The 21,134-nt window shown below is 40.7% G+C and overlaps 1 pseudogene; it reads right to left on the minus strand.

Annotated features, from left to right (window-relative positions):
* Nucleotides 1-2,490: 2,490 nt before the first annotated feature.
* Nucleotides 2,491-15,423, minus strand: LOC148527331 (keratin, type II cytoskeletal 75-like; annotated as a pseudogene).
* Between the last annotated feature and the right edge of the window lie 5,711 nt (nt 15,424-21,134).

Genomic DNA, 21,134 nt, shown 5'->3' on the forward strand with positions numbered 1-21,134 from the left:
CAGGGGTGTAGCAGGTATTACTGCCGGCCGCATGGCCGGCGCTTCAAATCCCGACAGCGGAAGCCCGGCAGGGTTGAAGATCCCGAACGTCAAAAGGTAAGTATTAACTAAACCTAATCTACCCTCTAACCCTAACCCTCCTTAGGGGTGCCTAACCCTAACCTCCCCCCCAAGTGCCTAACTCTAACCCCCCTCTAAGTGCCTAAACCTAACACCCCCTTCCCCGCAGTCTAACCCTAAGTCTCCCGTGGGGGGGGGTGCCTAACCATAACCTGCCCCCTGGGGTGCCTAACGCTAACCCCCCTTCCCCTAGCCTAACCCTAAGTCCTCCCTGAGAGCCCCCTAACCTAACACACCCCCCATTCCCCGCGCAGCTGTCCGCGCCTGGCTTACCTTCGATCGGAAAGCTGGGTGTCGGGCTCCCGCTCCCGGCGTAGGTCTGATGACAGGCGTCGGGATTTCAACGCCTGTCATTAGTGCCACGCCGGGATTAGAAAGTCGGGAAGCCGGCGGTCGGGATTTACACCGTCGGCTTCCTGACTGCATCCCAGTTACAGTACTTTGTCATTTGTGCAAATGTGCCTGCTCTCAGCTTATTAGTGTATGGTTTGATTTCATGTATTCATAAGAAAGGAAAACCCATTATTAATTTACATCTTTGGTATTGGGGACTGTTTGCCAATACCATGTGCTTTGTATTAATATTATTATTTATACAATATCATAAAGGAACGCTAAGGCACTTTTTGTTTTCCTTTGAACATAACTAGTTTATTACTGGCACAGATAAATAAAGCTGTAGAAGGCAGGCGCTGTTCCAAACAGGTTGGGTTGTAGTAGCAATTCCTATATCACAGACAGAAAATGATATCTTTCATTGTAAAGAGATTCACCTATAAAACTGTGGGATCTATTTACCAACATGCAGCTTTAGTAACTTAAGTATGTTCTATTGCCGCGTATAGTAATGATAGAAAATCTTCTACTGCTGTAATTTACCAATAAAACTTTGCCAGGGCTGCTGTAAGGCTGAATATTCTGCTTCAACAGGCCAGGGCGGAGCCATACGCTCATCCTCCGCAGACTTGTGCATTTAGTGCCACTTTCGAAGAAGCTTAAAACAGAACAAATTAAATTGAAAATGAGGTTTATATAGAAAAAGAAGTAATTTTAATAACAAAATGTAAAAAAATGCTTCATTTAAATAACAAAGCATTCTTCCGAGTACTAGTCCCCTGCTATCGCCATCATGAGATGGGCGACAGTACAATGCATATACATCGACAATCCCTCTTAAATACACTTTCCCATGCTTTGCATGGGGAAGCTAGAGGACTACCATACCACCATCAGATGGCTTGTTAAATAGGCAGAAGAACTGTATCTGACTTAACGTTGTTTAATGAATATACTCCTAAATATGTTAAAGTTTACTTGTCGTCTGTATGTACTGGAAGCAGCCATTTTGTAAATTGAATGTAGCCTATCAATTTACCTTTTGCTGCAGTGATGTCATTCGTAGGGCCAGATTAACAATGGGGTGGATGAAGCTACAGCTCCAGGCCTCCACACAAAAATAGGCCCTTCATCACAACAACATGGTGCCTAGTTGGTCACACAGTCGGACATAAATAATAAGTATTACATTTGTGTTTCTAGTTTTCTCACAAAATTGTGCAATTTTTCAAATTTTTATGTATTTTGGGAAACAGTGGAGCTTATAGTGTAGGGTTGTACAGACCCACATGGCCCACATGGCACTGGCCACACCCACACAGAACTGGTCACGGCTCCTCCTCTTCTCCGTATAGCCACTATAACAGTTTCAACCTATGTGCCCCTTGATCCAGCTCTGGTCATTCGTCCCTAGTGAGCTTATAGGCTGCATATTGGTCAGTACACAAAATGGCAGCCTTTACTGTATACAGCTGACAAAACAAACTTTAAATTATAGATATGTTTGGATCTGCATTTTACTAATTATTATTTGTACTTTTTATGGCATTTCATGAACAACACATACAATGTTATCAATATTAAATTCATGAAACTATTTTGTCTGTAAAAGTGTAGAATTTATTGTGACATATTTGAGTAGATTAAACACATTATACTAGGTGCTTCTATAGCAAAGTTAAAGTACGTTTATGCATTAGTCCATATTGCACAGGGTTGTCAATTAGACCATATGCTGAGCTGTAGTGTTTCATACAGTTACAGTATCAAATATACGTGGAGAAACCAGAAGGAGTTAAGTCTCGCTAGAAGTGGTAAGGTTTGGGTGGGCGGTGGCATGGTTTGGGAGAATTGGGGGTCCGGCCTAAAGCGTACCAGTTTTCTAATCAGTAATGTTGACATAAGTTGTAGAGCTTGTTTTATATTACACATTATTAGCAGAAGCGGTTACTGTAATCTGGAAAATACACAATTATTTCTGATTCCTTTTTATTTTATATAGGTTTTATAAGCTATGTTTGGCAGCCTGCAAAACTAAAGAACAGCCCCATTTTCATTAACAGCTTTGACCATTTCTGGAACTGTATTTTCCTGTGGATAAACAACTGACGCTAAATCCACTCTTGTGGTGATGTCCGCTTCCTCTGTGCGGTCCGCCACTGCTGGAGTGCAGGAGAGCTTTAGTTAGAAAGGAGAAAGTAGAACATTAATCACCATTAATCATTATAAACACACACTAGATCAGAAGTGTTTTGGGGAATTTATAAATGCTCATATTTACAATACGCATTTCCAAAACATTACACAATGAGGGGTATTCAATATGGGAGCGAAAAGTCCATGCTGGACTTTTCGCTCCACATCGGAGATTTTCCTTGGATAAAGTATCGGGCGCGCGCCCGCTTTATCTCCGTATTCAATATAAAACCTACGAAAACGGGAAGCTGAGAAGTGGGATCTGCGTAAAAAAATGAAATTTTCCTGGAAAAAATTGTAGGACCCCCCCTAAAGTTGTAAAAACATGGGGGATCACTATGGGTACCCCTGTTTTAGCTTGCAAATTAAAGTCGGGCATTTAAATAGCCGCAGCAGGTGTTTTTTCCCGACATTGAAGAAGTGTTGCAGAAGAGCATTTAGGGGTTTTTTTTCGTTTTTTTAAGAGGTCCCATCAAATTTGGGGTACATGAAAATGGGTACTAGCATATTTTTATGTCCCTAAAGTAAGTTTTAAAAATTCTGCAACTATGCACCTGCCACTAATAGCCTATTCTAGAATACACCTGCCGCTTACTTGCAGAATAGCCCTGAACCTATTTCCTTATTATTAAACACTTATTTCCCAATTTTTTTTTTCACCCCAATTTTTTAATAACATTTTTTGGGGTGTCCCTATTTTTTTAAAAACTTTTTTTGACACAGTTATTTTTAAAATGTCATTCCCAGGGGTGCAGGCTATTTTTTTTAAGCCTGCACCCCTAAACCCCAATTCTGTACTTTTTTTTGCCACCTATTCAGTGGTGAAAAGTTATCCCCGTTGTTTTTCAAAGACTTTTCGAACCTGCGAAAAGTCTTTGAAATTGAATACGGTGTAAAACCAAAACCTCCGAATATGACGTCATTGGTGCGAAAACATCGCAAAAATAGAGTTTTCGCTCCATATTGAATACTCCTAATTGTGTAAAATAATATCTGATATATATGATTGTCAGTACAATATTTATGCTATGAATTAATGAACATAAATGTAAACAGTCTGTTTACAGATGCTAACAGAGTAATTTCCCCCTCCAGAGAGCCTGAACTACACAGAATTTATTTGCAAAACAAAAATATAAAACATAAACTACAGTACATCAACACATAAATTAGTAACTCTAATAAAAAATTGCACTACAAGTTATAGTGTTGCTTAGTAACCATTAATACTGTTTAAATTGACCATTTGCTTGGGGTCTACATAAGATATTTTTACAAATGCGACACAAAGCAACATTCAATTAAAATACTGTATTATGTCCATGCAAAATTGTAATCATTACTTATAGGAAGAATAGATGGACCCTTCATTTTTGTTTTAGCTGCAAGAATTGTCTGGTTGGGGGTTGGGTACGCAATCCTGGTGCTGATAATGCCAGCGGTCAGAATTCCAGCAGTGTAATCCCAGTGGTGAAAATCCCGGTGCATGCAGGTAAGTATTCTAACACTTTCCCTAAACCTACCTCTAACCCACCTTTCCCGCAGCCTAACCTTAACCCTGTCCTCCCTCAGCCTAACCCTAACCGTCCCGTCCCCCTCACAGCCTGACCCTAACACTCACCTTCCGCAGCCTAACCCTCCCCCTAGTGCCTAATCCTAAACCCTAATTCTAAACCTCACCCTAAAACTCACCATTGGGATCACAGCCACTGGGATTCTGGAGCCGGGATTCTGACCGCTGGCATTGCGTGCACCGGGATGCCAATTATATACCCTTTCAGGTGTATACCTAGCTTTGGCCTGTCTACTCCGAGTAGATTTGTACCTGCATTTTTCTCCTTCCAGCAGTTTCCTGTAGGTAGCGATCTCAGTGTCCAAGGCAAGTTTGACATTTATTAACTCCTGGTATTCCCTCAGTTGGCGAGCCATGTCCTGCTTAGCTTTCTGCAGTGCTTCCTCCAGCTCAACCAGCTTATTCTTGGCGCCTCTAACAGCCGTCTCGCCACGCTCTTCAGCCTCTGATATGGCAGCTTCCAATTTAGCCCACTGGATAAAACAACATAGAAATGAATGAATAAGTAAATGAGTAAATATAAACTTTTTTTTATACAGTAACTATTAAAAGCAATATTATGTTAAGCTGTTTGCTGTCCTAGAATACTTTAATTACCTGATTTGTCACGCTTTAAATTTCTGCTTTAAGCCTCTGAATGGCACGATTAAGTTTAGCAATTTCATTCTTGATGTTACAAAGATCATCGCCATGTCTGCCTGCAGTCATACGCAGCTCCTCGTACTACACGGAAGGAACATAACATAATTTTATCGGGTTGGGTACGGGATGCCAGCCTGACGCCAGCATCCCGCCAGAGTTAGAATTTCGACATCTGTCGATCAGTATTCTAATCCTCCCCCTCTCCCTACCTCTCCCTCCCCGCTACCTAAACCTAACCTGCTCCCCTAGTGCCTAAACCTAACCCTCCCCACAGGGTGCCTAACCTTAACCCTCCCCCTATCCCCAGTACTTGGGTACTATGTAGCGAATAAACTGGCAGTAGGCTCACCCTCGTTTGGTATAATGACTCAGTCTCCGCTCTGCTCTTATTCGCAATCTCTTCATATTGAGCTGTAACCTCTGCGATGATGCTATTAAGGTACAGGTCTCGGCTGTTGTCCATAGACACAACCACTGAGGTATCTGCGATCTGATCTTGGAGCTGAGCAATTTCCTGTAAAGTATATCAGACAGTAATAGTGCTACAATCATCTCCAAGCACTAATTGTCATATATTTGTTTTTAGTTCAATGCAATTATCTTCAAAACATATATTTGAAACAATATGGATAAAGTAAAGTTTTAAAAGTTAACTTGATGAAGTGAGGATGAAATGAACATCATGATATGTTACGTAATAAATGCAGCACAGTGCGGTCTATTGTAAAACTAGGCAGTAAAACTTTCAACAATTTCTGCAAAATATTTGTCTTGTTACACAAAATTTCACACATTTCACTGGTGGAATTTGGCCTTAATGTGTAAAGCAGATCACCGCAACTTCGTCTGTGCTCAATTTGGGCAAAATGTCACAGAGACTTTGCTCATATCTATGTTGAAACATTTCACAGTACAAAATATAAAGGACGGGACAGTCTGTCAATGTACTCATATTTATCTCTGGGGGATATCCTATTAGCCACGATAAGCTGTTTTTTTTTGCGAAAAATTGCTTATCGTGCGACTAAATGCTTATTGCGCAATCCTATAAGCTGAGGAATTCGCAGGTGTGAATTCTCCATAATAGAAATACACAGAGGGGGCACTATACAAATAAAGGAAGGATTAAATATTTAATTCAAAAACCTTAATTAGGACCCTAAATGATTGCTGCTACCAATAGATGAGCTGACCCTCTTAAAATATAGACATATAGGACACAAATATGGAGTGCAAAATCAAAAAAGGCTTTACTTAATAGGTAATAAAATCAATTTAATAATGAATCAGAAGGAAAAAAAAGGAATAAAGGATAAGACTAAAAATGGACCAATTAATTAAATACAATAAAAATAATACCTGGAAAAAACAAGGTAAAAAATTATATATTGAAAATTGATAAATAAAATAAAATTAAAAATAAAAATAATGGCAACTAAATTACATACAAATAAACAATTTCCAGCCGACACTGCAGAGATCTCTTTCCGGATAAACCAGTAAGCTCCAACAAGAGCACAGTAGAGGTCGCGAGTGCACTGGAACAATCCCGTAGGACCTGACGACTTGGAGCAACTTAACTGGGACATAAAGATACTGCACAAATTAACCAGTGGTGGATTTTTCCACCTATCACAGTTTATGATTTGATCTAAAAGTTTGAGACCCAATTGCATCTCTGGTATCTACAGTATCTAAACAATGTATGGAAGCTGCAAATCTTCTTCTCTACAGGTGACTCCTCTATTGAGAGGAGACATAACAGCGGTGTTTTTTGTTTTTTTTGTGATGTTTTTTTTCTAATTCCCTGCACAATCTAAACCATTGTTTTCTATCAGAGAGGACTATGTGCTATTGGACTGATACCTGTTTTATATAAAAAAAATCCCTCTGTGACTGATCATTGTATACAGATAAACTCAACCAATCCCTTAAATGCTTAGAATTATAAGCACAAAATTGGAGGGTTAATTCCCCTACTACACGAACTGGCAACAGTGTCTCATAAGATTGATACAAACTGGCAACAGTGCTTTATACTAATGCTGATCTAACTATTAGGGATACACAGGTTCAGTTTTACCATGGTAGTGATATTAAGTGGTTTGCAATTCCATTATATTTAACGTTTATTATAATTGTTTATTTGTATGTAATTTAATTGCCATTTATTTTTATTTTTATTTATTTATTTATTTTATTTATCAATTTTCATTATATCATTTTTTTCTTTGTTTTTTCTGGGTATTATTTTTATTGTATTTAATTAATTGGTCCATTTCTAGTCTGATCCTTTATTCCTTTTTTTCCTTCTGATTCAGTAATGTATTATTAAATTGATTTTATTACCTATTCAATTAAGCAAATTCTCCATAGATGTTTTTTGCGAATTTGTTTTGACCACCTCCTGACCAGGTGAAAAGTTGGGGAAAATCCCTATTTTAAGGTAAAAATGTCAGGAATTGGTTCAAAACCACTGGGACACCCTCCTTAATGACTAATTAGTCAAAAATAAGTTTTTCGGATATGGCAGACAGTAGGTAATGCAATCTTTAGATGTGTTAGCCTTTGTAGCCTATAGGTTACCTTTTTGCTACCTATTTGCCGGAGAGGGATCTTTAATCCCTCTCCAGCAACCTATATAGGACAATGCATTCGCATAAGGTAAGATGGGTCAAAACCCGGCAGTTAATTGATAAAAATAAAAAATAAATATTCTTCTGTGTTTGTGACTTCTGTGCGGCGCGCCTTAGCCACATGTGCATCAACAAAGTAGCAGCACCAAGCGTGCGCCTGTGTCATAAGTAAAGGGCCGGCTGGCTCGTCTGTTGAAGGGTGGTGTAATCCCCAAAGTGCTGGAAAAAAGTTTTAAAAAATATATTTTTCTGTGTTTGTGTGCACCTTAGCCGCATGTATTAATATTACATAAATGGAGGACAAAAATTTGTACGATAAAAATAAAATAGGGAAAGATCAAGAACCACTTCCTCCAAGTGCTGAAGCTGCTGCCACTAGTCATGACATAGACGATGAAATGCCATCAACGATGTCTGCCAAGGCCATAGTAGAGGGCATATAAAATCCCATATGCCAAAGTTCAGGAAAATGACCTTAAAAAATAAATTTAAATAGTCTGAGGAGAAACGTAAACTTGCCAATATGCTATTTACAACATGATGAGACAAGGAACGGCTAAGGTCCTTCCCTATATTCGTGACTAGTGGTTCAGCTTCACATGACGACGGAAGACCTCCTCCCGCTAGAAAAATGAAACGAGTTAAGCTGACAAAAGCACAGCAAAGAACTGTGCATTCTAAGAAGATATCACAAATCTCCAAGGAGAGTCCAAGTGTGACGGCAGTTGCGATGCCCGACCTTCCCAACACTGGATGGGAAGAGGTGGCTCTTTCCAACATTTGCACCCCCTCTGCAAATACTGGAAGGAGCACCCACAGTCCAGTGCTGATATTCAAATTGAAGATGTCACTGTTGAAGTACAACAGGATGAGGATATTGGTGTAGCTGGTGCTGAGGAGGAAGTTGATGTGGAGGATTCTGATGGTGATGTGGTCTGTTTAAATCAGGTACCGGGGGAGACAGTTGTTGTCCATGGGATGAAAAAGCCCATCGTAATGCCTGAGCAGAAGACCAAACATTCCACCTCTTTGGTCTGGAAATATTTCAGTCCAAATCTGGACAACAACTGTCTTGCCATATGTTGCGTATGTAAAGGTGTAATAAGTAGAAGTAAGGATGTTAACTACCTAGGAACATCCTCCCTTATACGTCACCTGCAGGACGTTCATAAAGTGTTACTGCCAAGTTCAGAAACTGTGGCTAAGACCATAAGCAGTCCAGGGACACCTAAATCCCTTTGTCCTGTTGTATCCAAGTGCCTGCAAACCACACCGTCAACTCCCTCCTCGTCAATTTCCTCCTTAGTCAGAATCAGAAGTAGTCCTGCTGGCCATGTCACTGGCATGACTGACTCCTCTCCTATCCGGGATTCCTCCGGAGGATCCTGCATTGCTACGCCTACTGCTGCCGCTGCTGTTGCTGCTGGGAGTCGTTCATCATCCCAGAGAGGAAGTTGGAACACCACTACTTCTTTTACTAAGCAACTGACCATCCAACAGTCCTTTGCAAGGAGGATGAAGTACGACAGCAGTCATCCTCTTGCAAAGCGGATAACTGAGGCCTTAACAGCTATGTTGGTGCTAGACGTGCATCCGGTATCCACCATTAGTGCAGTGGGAATTAGACAATTGATGGAGGTATCGTGTCTCCGGTATCAAATCCCGTCTAGATTCCACTTCGCTAGGCAGGCGATACCGAGAATGTATAGAGACTTCAGAAAAAGTGTCCTCAGTGTCCTAAAAAATGCGGTTGTACCCAATATCTACTTAACCACGGACATGTGGACAAGTGGAACAGGTGTGTCTGTGCCCGGCTCTCCTCCTCTCTCACAGGACTCCCGTGCAGTGGTAGCCCGGAGCTCTCCCCTGGAAGACAGATATGGGCGCTGGGTGTGTGGGCCCCATGGGATGATCACTGATGCTGGACTAGAGACCCGGGGATCAGCCCAGCACTGGCTGCACTCAGCTACAACTTGGGTATACAGGTCACCAGTGCAATACACCTTGAAAAAGACTCAGTAGCAGTTGAAACGCGTTGGTGTTGGAACAAGGCAGAGATCCAGAAGGGTGGGAGTATGACCAGGCACCTCTGAACAGTGGAAGGACGGTGGACTCCTGATCCCAGGAAGTATCAGTCTTCCAACAAGTGTTTGTAGGTGTAGCACGTTTACACCCACACCATCTGGTACGCCTTTGATTTTATCAAATGCATACACTGGTATACGGTTATATAGGAATGTAAGGATGCATACCCTGGTATACGGTTATATAGGAATGTGAGGATGCATACACTGGTATACGGTTAGATAGGAATGTAAGGTTGCATACACTGGTATACGGTTAGATAGGAATGTAAAGTTGCATACACTGGTATACGGTTAGATAGCAATGCAAGGGTCCATACACTGGTATATGGTTAGATAGAAATGCAAGGGTGCATACACTCGTATAAGGTTAGATAGGAATGTAAGGATGCATACCCTGGTATATGGTTAGATAGGAATGTAGGGATGCATACACTGGTATACGGTTAGATAGCAATGTAAGGGTGCATACGCACGTATACGGTTAGATAGGAATGTAAGGATGCATACACTGGTATATACGGTTAGATAGGAATGTAAGGATGCATACACTGATATACGGTTATATAGGAATGTAAGTATGCATACACTGGTATACGGTTAGATAGGAGTGTAAAGATGCATACACTGGTATACGGTTAAATAGGAATGTAGGGATGCATACACTGGTATATGGTTAGATAGAAATGTAAGGGTGCATACACTCGTATACGGTTAGATAGGAATGTAAGGATGCATACACTGGTATACGGTTAGATAGGAATGTAACGATGCATACACTGATATATGGTTATATAGGAATGTAAGGATGCATACACTGGTATATGGTTAGATAGGAATGTAGGTATGCATACACTGGTATACGGTTAGATAGGAATGTAAGGATGCATACACTGGTATACGGTTAGATAGGAATGTAGGGATGCATACACTGGTATACGGTTAGATAGGAATGTAAGGGTGCATACACTCGTATACGGTTAGATAGGAATGTAAGGGTGCATACACATGTATACGGTTACATAGGAATGTAAGGATGCATACACTGGTATATGGTTAGATAGGAATGTAAGGATGCATACACTGATATACGGTTATATAGGAATGTAAGGATGCATACACTGGTATACGGTTAGATAGGAATGTAAAGATGCATACACTGGTATACGGTTAAATAGGAATGTAGGGATGCATACACTGGTATATGGTTAGATAGAAATGTAAGGGTGCATACACTCGTATACGGTTAGATAGGAATGCAAGGATGCATACACTGGTATACGGTTAGATAGGAATGTAACGATGCATACACTGATATATGGTTATATAGGAATGTAAGGATGCATACACTGGTATACGGTTAGATAGGAATGTAGGTATGCATACACTGGTATACGGTTAGATAGGAATGTAAGGATGCATACACTGGTATACGGTTAGATAGGAATGTAGGGATGCATACACTGGTATACGGTTAGATAGGAATGTAAGGGTGCATACACTCGTATACGGTTAGATAGGAATGTAAGGATGCATACACATGTATACGGTTACATAGGAATGTAAGGATGCATACACTGGTATATGGTTAGATAGGAATGTAAGGATGCATACACTGATATACGGTTATATAGGAAAGTAAGGATGCATACACTGGTATACGGTTAGATAGGAATGTAGGTATGCATACACTGGTATACGGTTAGATAGGAATGTAAGGATGCGTACACTGGTATATGGTTAGATAGGAATGTAGGGATGCATACACTGGTATACGGTTAGATAGGAATGTAAGGGTGCATACTAGGGGTGTGCACCGGCCACTTTTCGTGTTTTGTGTTTTGGTTTTGGATCTGGATCTTTCTTCGTGTTTTGGATCTGGATTGGTTTTGCCAAAACCACCCTTCCATGGTTTGGGTTCTGGGTTTTGTGTTTTGGATCTGTATTTTTTTTTAAAAAAAGAATAAAAACAGCTAAAATCACATAATGTGTAGGTTTTTCTGCTCCTATGCTATTATTAACCTCAATAACCTTAATTTCCACTCATTTCCAGTCTATTCTGAACACCTCACACCTCACAATAGTGTTTTTATGTCCAAAATGATGGATAAAGTGGAAAACAAAGCGCTAGACATATAAAAAAAATAATGAGAATCACTTGTCACACCAATATTCATAGAGACTTTTCTGAACGTATCACATATACTTAATGTTCAGGTGTCCAGAAATAATGGATATTTATCCGTTATGTTCCTTCCATTCTGATTCAGGGATAACCATTTCCTTATAGATTCCTCTGTTCCTATTTTTCTTTCAGGTAAGTTTAAACCGGAAAAAGAAGAGATCAAAACAAAAGCTCAAGGACCAATATACACTTTGAGTTTTAGATTCAGTCAAAATCAATTTTCACTCCCAAGTTCTATTATATCCCTTGAGGTGGCGTACCAAAACTCACAAAGATCAATATCGTGTTGTGGATATAAAGGTATCTTTTCCTCACATTCCTTCACACACTTATAGTATAAGTTCAATTAAAATTCACTTCCAAGATATAGTTTATTCCATAAGGTGGCATACCAAAACTCACAAAAATCAGTATTATGTTGTGGATATAAAGGTATCTTTTTCCTCACACCTCTTCACCCAACAGGATAGAAAGCCTTCACTGTCACCGTACGTATCAACGTACCTCACTTACATGAGATAGATGTCCATTACTGTACATAAAGGTATCTTTCACACTATCAAATTAGCCGTTCCTGGATATTTTGTTCCTCTACAATATGCCAGACGCGGGACTTTCACCATATAGGTAGCATGAAAAAATGCAGGATTTTCCTTAGCCACCAGTTTTAAAAAATCCTTTATTCCAACATTTAAATTATAAAACACTGCAATGGGAACAGAAAGACACACCTGACCTTTTGTAAAAAGATGTTGTAAAATCCGGACATCAGGTCAGGAACATCCCCCAAGTCACCAAAAGCACATCCAAATGAAAGACACTGGTCCTCCCCACCAACGCGTTTCGATACTAAGTATCTTTATCAAGGTGTAGGGAGGATCCAAACTACCCCAACATTTATACCCATCCCGATAGAACCACCCAAAAACCTAAGCATAAACATGGATCATCTAATCTACCCATTCCTGAATCAATAACAATAGTCCTATCAGGAAATCGATTCCACTCTGGGTTTTGCCATTCACTTTCATAATCGCATCTCCCGCTCACAGCTGACATCCACGTGGATGATCGCATCACTTCCTATGTTATGAGTCTCTCCAGATATGATGCGGTGTTACGTCTTCCCGGAAATGACGTCCTCCTGTAATTCCTGTCTTTACGGCGTATTCTGAACACTAGAATGCAAACGGCGGCCATTTTCCAATAGCCGCTCACATCAAGTCGCGGCGGCCATTTTGTTGAAGTTTCTATTATAGACTGTTCCGGTCATTTAATAGTAATAATTTATATTCTGAAGTCTCTTAATATCGCACATATCCCTATGTGGGTATATACCGATAATATGTGTATGATCTGCGACTAAAAGAAAACCGATTAGTGACAAGACACCCCTATACAATATAAATATGAAAAAGTACTGACCCCATAGAAAATCTAAAAATATCACATAAAAAAACACTAAACTTTAAAAATATCACATAAAAAACCACATCCTATAAAATTTATAAACACAGATATCTGAAATTTCTTATAAAAACCACTTGATTTCAAAGTCAAGATTCAAACCTGATGGTGATAATGTATTAAAATTAATTATTGTACATCTTTACATCTAATGGAATCCCCTAATTTTTTGATGCCATAAAAATTTCTTATCTCACCAACAGAACAATTGTGTACCTCTTTAAAATGGGCCGATAGGGAATGAGTTTCTAATCCCTTCCTTATATTATTCAAATGCTCACTTATCCGGATTTATGCCCAATATAAAACTTTCCACACCCACACTCCACTGCATAAGACAGATGTGAGAAAACAGGAGAAGGGTAAAGTGAAAATATTCAATTTGAGTTCCCATGTTCTTAGCAGTCAGGAGGAATCTGTATTACATAAGGGCCTTACATATGCTCCTTCAGTAAAATTGAATCAATTTGAATTTTATATAGTTCTTCAAAGATATATATGCAAATTAACCATCAAAAAAAAATTTTTGTTAAAAGAAGGGGAAATAAGGACGGATGATTTGGGGGAAGGAACTACTTCCAAGTTTAAACCTGAGTCCACATTCTTTCCATCCTATTTGAAAGGGGGATTTATTGAGACATTTTCTGCACAAGTATTAGAGGATGTTAAGGAATTAAAGGGTAAAAGAATTAAAGGAAATTTATCCTATAAAGAGAGACAGGCCTTAAAAACCCTTAGGGAAAAGGAGAGTTTGATAATAAAACCCGCAGATAAAGGGGGAGGGTTAGTAATGATGGATGTATGTAATTATGAGAGAGAAGTGTTCAGACAGTTAAATAACATTGACACATATAGGAGATTAAGAAAAGATCCCACTGAGGACTTTCAAAAAAAGTTGAAGGCTCTAATTGAGATGCACACAAATAACGGACCTTGACATCTTTGGAATCACAATTCCTAATTAAGGAAAAACCAATGATACCTGTTTTGTATATTTTACCTAAGGTCCACAAAGACCCAGTGAATCCCCCAGGTCGACCAATAGTCTCAGGGGTAGATTCCATCACGGCAAATCTATCAGAATTCATAGATTTCTATTTGCAACCCCTAGTTCTTTTTAATAATTCACATTTAAAAGATACTAGAGACATTTTGAATAAAGTCTCATTGATTAAGTGGGAAGAGGACTTTATTCTGGTTAGTGCGGATGTAAGTTCTTTGTACACGATTATTAAACATACGCAAGGGATAGAAGCTGTCATTGACTATTTGAAACAATCAGATATTAAGAGCCAGTTACAGGACTTTTTAATTAAAGGGATAGATTTTATTTTGGCCCATAATTATTTTTTATTTAAAGATGATTTTTATCTTCAACAAGTAGGTACGGCGATGGGCACCAGGTTCGCCCCAAGTTATGCCAGTATTTTTATGGGGTTTTGAGAAGCAACCACCATATGGCATAACAACCCTTTTGGGGCGAACCTGGTGTCTTGGTCAAGATATATTGATGATATCTTTTTTATTTGGAAAGGGGAGAGGAGTGTTTAAGATGAATTTTGCACATATTTGAATAATAATGATAGAAGGATCCAATTAACCTTCAATATCGATACTGAAATGATAAATTTCCTGGACATCACTATTTATGTGGAAGGGGGACAGTTCCAAACCAAATCTTATCAAAAGCCAACTGATTCTATGGCATATATTCAGGCAGATAGCTGCCAGCATAAGAATTGGCTAGATACAATACCTGGTGGACAGTGTAGACGCTTACGTAGGAACTGCATGAATAAAGAGGTTTTCCAACAGCAAGCCGCTGTGATGGAGGGTTCCTTCCTAACATGTGGATATAATAAAATTAAAGTAAATGAGGGCCTCAGGAAGGCTAGTGAAGTCAAGAGAGAAGATTTATTGACATTGAAACCCAGAACAAATACTCAAGATAAATTCCAGTGGGCATTTATTTCTGGGTTTAATTCACAGCATAAAGAAGTGGAGAGAATTTTTAACAAACATTGGTCAATCCTGAAAAAGGATAATGTATTGGGAGAAATATTGCCCCCTAAGCCCATTCGCATTTACAGAAAAGCGGCGAATTTGAAAACAAAATTGGTGAAGAGCGCACATACCTCTATTAAAGTTGATGTAGGACGAATCAAGTCCATTGGTTTTTATCATTGCGGGATGTGCTTAGGCTGTAGGAATATTCCCAAAATAGGTAATAATAAGAAAGTCAAGGAAATTTTAATTAATGGGAAATTATATAAACTAGAGGATTTCATCACATGTCACTCCAAGAATGTGGTTTATGCAGTGGAGTGTGGGTGTGGAAAGTTTTATATTGGGCATACATCCCGATGTTTGAAAATCCGGATAAGTGAGCATTTGAATAATGTAAGGAAGGGATTAGAACCTCAGTCCCTATTGGCCCATTTTAAAGAGGTACACAATTGTTCTGTTGGTGAGATAAGAAATTTTTATGGCATCAAAAAATTAGGGGATTCCATTAGATGTAAAGATGTACAGAGTAGACTAGCAAAAGAAGAAATGAAATGTATAATTAATTTTAATACATTATCACCATCAGGTTTGAATCTTGACTTTGAAATCAAGTGGTTTTTATAAGAAATTTCAGATATCTGTGTTTATAAATTTTATAGGATCTCCATTTTTAAAGTTTAGTGGTTTTTTATGTGATATTTTTAAAGTTTAGTGGTTTTTTATGTGATATTTTTAGATTTTCTATGGGGTCAGTACTTTTTCATATTTATATTGTATAGGGGTGTCTTGTTACTAATCGGTTTTCTTTTAGTCGCAGATCATACACATATTATCGGTATATACCCACATAGGGATATGTGCGATATTAAGAGACTTCAGAATATAAATTATTACTATTAAATGACCGGAACAGTCTATAATAGAAACTTCAACAAAATGGCCGCCGCAACTTGATGTGAGCGGCTATTGGAAAATGGCCGCCGTTTGCATTCTAGTGTTCAGAATACGGCCGTAAAGACAGGAATTACAGGAGGACGTCATTTCCGGGAAGACATAACACCGCATCACATCCGGAGAGAATCATAACATAGGAAGTGATGCGATCATCCACGTGGATGTCAGCTGTGAGCGGGAGATGCGATTATGAAAGTGAATGGCAAAACCCAGAGTGGAATCGATTTCCTGATAGGACTATTGTTATTGATTCAGGAATGGGTAGATCAGATGATCCATGTTTATGCTTAGGTTTTTGGGTGGTTCTAACAGGATGGGTATAAATGTTGGGGTAGTTTGGATCCTCCCTACACCTTGATAAAGAAACTTAGTATCGAAACGCGTTGGTGGGGAGGACCAGTGTCTTTCATTTGGATGTGCTTTTGGTGACTTGGGGGATGTTCCTGACCTGATGTCCGGACTTTACAACATCTTTTTACAAAAGGTCAGGTGTGTCTTTCTGTTCCCATTGCAGTGTTTTATAATTTATATGTTGGAATAAAGGATTTTTTAAAACTGGTGGCTAAGGAAAATCCTGAATTTTTTTCATGCTACCTATATGGTGAAAGTCCCGCGTCTGGCATATTGTAGAGGAACAAAATATCCAGGAACGACTAATTTGATAGTGTGAAAGATACCTTTATGTGCACTAATGGACATCTATCTCATGTAAGTGAGGTACGTTGATACGTACGGTGACGGTGATGGCTTTCTATCCTGTTGGGTGAAGAGGTGTGAGGAAAAAGATACCTTTATATCCACAACATAATACTGATTTTTGTGAGTTTTGGTACGCCACCTCAAGGGATATAATAGAACTTGGGAGTGAAAATTGATTTTGACTGAATCTAATACTCAAAGTGTATATTGGTCCATGAGCTTTTGTTTTGATCTCTTCTTTTTCCGGTTTAAACTTACCTGAAAGAAAAATAGGAACAGAGGAATCTATAAGGAAAATGTTATCCCTGCATCAGAACGGAAGGAACATAACGGATAAATATTCATTATTTCTGGACACCTGAACATTAAGTATATGTTATACGTTCAGAAAAGTCTCTATGAATATTGGTGTGACAAGTGATTCTCATTATTTTTATTTATATGTCTAGCGCTTTGTTTTCCACTTTATCCATCATTTTTTACATATTGTGTTCTTTAAGGACTAGGTGAGCCTTGTGTGATATTGTGGGGAAGGGCTGCTTGTGGGCGCACTGTAGATTTCCGATTCACATTTGCTTAGTATTTTTATGTCCAAAAGGTTGCACCGAGGTAGCTGGATGACTATACTAAGCGTCAGGAGTGGGCGGCACAAACACGTGGCCCATCTAGGAGTGGCACTGCAGTGGCAGACAGGATGGCAGTTTGAAAAACTAGGCCCCAAACAGTACATAATGCAAAGAAAAAAAAGAGGTGCAAGATGGAATTGTCCTTGGGCCCTCCCACCCACCCTTATGTTGTATAAACAGGACATGCACACTTTAACAAACCAATCATTTCAGCGCCAGGGTCTGCCACACGACTGTGGCTGAAATCATTGGTTTGTTTGGGCCCCCACAAAACAAGCTGGCAATTAATCTGTCCCTGCACAAACTGGCTCTACGGAGGCAAGATGTCGTTCTCATCCTCCGCATCCACTGATTCCTCACCCTCTTCTGTGTTGTGTACATCCTCATCCTCACAGACTATTAACTCGTCCCCGCTGGAATCCACCACCACAGGTCCCTCTGTACGTTCTGGAGGCTGGTCTCCCTGGAAGAGTTGGTAATTCATTTTTATGAACATCATCTTCTCCACATTTTGTGGAAGCAACCTCCTACGCCTTTCGCTGACAAGGTTCCCGGCTGCACTAAACACTCTTTCGGAGTACACACTGGAGGGGGGGCAACTCAGGTAAAATAGAGCCAGTTTGTACAGGGCCTCCAAATTGCCTCTTTTTCCTGCCAGTACAGGTACGGACTGTCTGACATGCCTACTTTGATGCTGTCACCGATGTAATCCTCCACCATTCTGTCAATGGTGATAGTATCATATGCAGTGACAGTAGACATGTCAGAAATTGTTGCCAGGTCCTTCAGTCCAGACCAGATGTCCAAACTTGGTCCTGCCTGCCCTTCATCACCGCCAGCGGGTTGCTTAGGATACCTAAGTTTTTTCCTGGCAGCCCCAGTTGCAGGAGAAAATGAAGAAGGAGCTGTTGACGTGTCATGTTCCGCTTCAGCTGACAGTGTTTTCACCAGCAGGTCTTTGCACCTCTGCAGGCTTGTGTCGGCCGGAAAGAGAGACACCACATAGGCTTTAAACCTAGGATCGAGCACGGTGGCCAAAATGTAGTGATCTGATTTCAACAGATTGACCACCCTGGAATCCTGGCAAAGCGAATGCCGAGCGGAATCGCTCTGTCTTAGGTCCTCCTTCACTTTCTCCAGCTGCTTCTGCAAAAGCCTGATGAGGGGAATGACCTGACTCAAGCTGGCAGTGTCTGAATTGACTTCACGTGTGGCAAGTTCAAAGGGTTGGAGAACCTTGCACAACACGGAAATTATTCTCCACTGCGCTTGAGTCAGGTGCATACCCCCTCCTTTGCCTATGTCATAGGTGGATGTCTAGGCTTGAATGGCCTTTTGCTGCTCCTCCATCCTCTGAAGCATGTAGAGGGTTGAGTCCAACGTGTCACAACCTCTTGCTTCAGGTGATGGCGGGGCAGGTTCAAGAGTGTTTGCTGGCGCTCCAGTCTTCGGCACGCAGTCGCTGAATGGCGAAAGTGGCCAGAAATTTCGGGAAACCCAAAGCGTCTCCTACATGCCCCTGTCGCTTTTCAAAAAATTCTGCACCACCAAGTTTATTGTGTGAGCAAAACAAGGGACGTGCTGGAATTTGCCCAGATGTAATACCCGCACAATATTGGTGGCGTTGTCAGATATCACAAATCCCCAGGAGAGTCTAAGTGGGGTAAGCCACTGGGCGATGATTTCCCTCAGTTTCTCTAAGAGGTTGTTGGCGGTGTGCCTCTTACTGAAACCGGTGATACACAGCGTAGCCTGCCTTGGAACGAACTGGCGTTTCTGAGATGCTGCTACTGGTGACGCTGCTGTTGTTGCTGCGTAAGGTGATACATCTACCCAGTGGGCTGTCACAGTCATATAGTCCTTAGTCTGCCGTGTTCCACTTGTCCACATGTCCGTGGTTAAGTGGACATTGGGTACAACCGCATTTTTCAGGACACTGAGGACACTTTTTCTGACGTTTCTGTACAGTCTCGGTATCGCCTGCCTAGTGAAGTGGAATCTAGACGGGATTTGGAACCGGGGACACACTACCTCCATCAATTGTCTAAATCCCACTGCACTAATGGCGGATACCGGACGCATGTCTAACACCAACATAGCAGTCATGTCCTCAGTTATACGTTTTGCTTCAGGATGACTGCTGTCGTACTTCATCCTCCTCGCTAAGGACTGTTGGAGGGTCAATTGTTTAGTAAAAGTAGTGGTGTTCCTACTTCCTCTCTGGGATGATGAACGACTCCCAGCAGCAGCAACAGCAGCAGCGGCAGCAGTAGGCGTAGCAATGCAGGATCCTCCGGAGGAATCCCGGATAGGAGAGTCAGTCATGCCAGAGACATGGCCTGCAGGACTACTTCCGATCCTGACTAAGGAGGAAATTGACGAGGAGGGAGTTGACGGTGTGGTTTGCAGGCGCTTGGATACAACAGGACAATGGGATTTAGGTGTCCCTGGACTGCTTACGGTCTTAGCCAAAGTTTCTGAACTTGACAGTAACTTTTTATGAATGCGCTGCAGGTGCCGTATAAGGGAGGATGTTCCTAGGTGGTTAACGTCCCTACCCCTACTTATTTCACCTTTACATATGGTACATATGGCAAGACAGTTGTTGTCCGGATTTGGATAGAAATATTGCCAGACCAAAGAGGTGCAATGTTTGGTCTTCTGCCCAGGCATGACCGTTATGGGCTTTTTCATCCCACGGACAACAACTGTCTCCCCAGGAGCCTGATTTAAACAAACCACATCACCATCAGAATCCTCCTCGCCAACTTCCTCCTCAGTGCCAGCTACACCAGTATCCTCATCCTGTTGTACTTCAACAGTGACATCTTCAATTTGCATATCAGCAAGTGGACTTTGGGTGCTCCTTTCAGCACTTGCAGGGGGCGTGCAAATGGTGGAAAGAGCCACCTCTTCCCATCCAGTGCTGGGAAGGTCAGGTATCGCAACCGCCACCACACTTGGACTCTCCTTGGGGATTTGTGATATCTTCTTAGAACGCACAGTTCTTCGCTGTGCTTTTGCCAGCTTAACTCGTTTGATTTTTTTAGCGGGAGGAGGGCTTCCATCGTCATGTGAAGCTGAACCACTAGTCATGAACATAGGGAAAGACCTTAGCCGTTCCTTGCCACTCCGTGTCATAAATGGCATATTGGCAAGTTTACGTTTCTCTTCAGATGATTTAAATGTTTTTTTTTAAGGTCATTTTCCTGAACTTTGTCATTTGGGATTGTTTGTGCCCTCTACTATGACATTGGGCCTCGGCCTTGGCAGACGACGTTGATGGCATGTTATCGTCTATGTCATGACTAGTGGCAGCAGCTTCAGCACTAGGAGGAAGTGGTTCTTGATCTTTCCCTATTTTATTTTTATCTGAGAAAGTTTGGTCCTCCATTTATGTTATATTGATTTGATATATACGTGCGGCTAAGGCGCACACAAACACAGAAAATATTTTTTTATTTTTGCTGGAGAGTAGTGCACTTTGTGGGTTACACCACCCTTTAAGAAATGAGCCAGCCGGCCGATTACTTATGGGACACAGGCATACGCTTGGCGCCGCTCCTTTGTTGATGCACGTGCAGCCACAGTGCACACAATTCACAAACA

Source organism: Taudactylus pleione, unplaced genomic scaffold (assembly GCF_031769625.1).
Source record: "Taudactylus pleione unplaced genomic scaffold, aTauple2 ptg000089l, whole genome shotgun sequence".
NCBI classification, from domain to species: domain Eukaryota; kingdom Metazoa; phylum Chordata; class Amphibia; order Anura; family Myobatrachidae; genus Taudactylus; species Taudactylus pleione.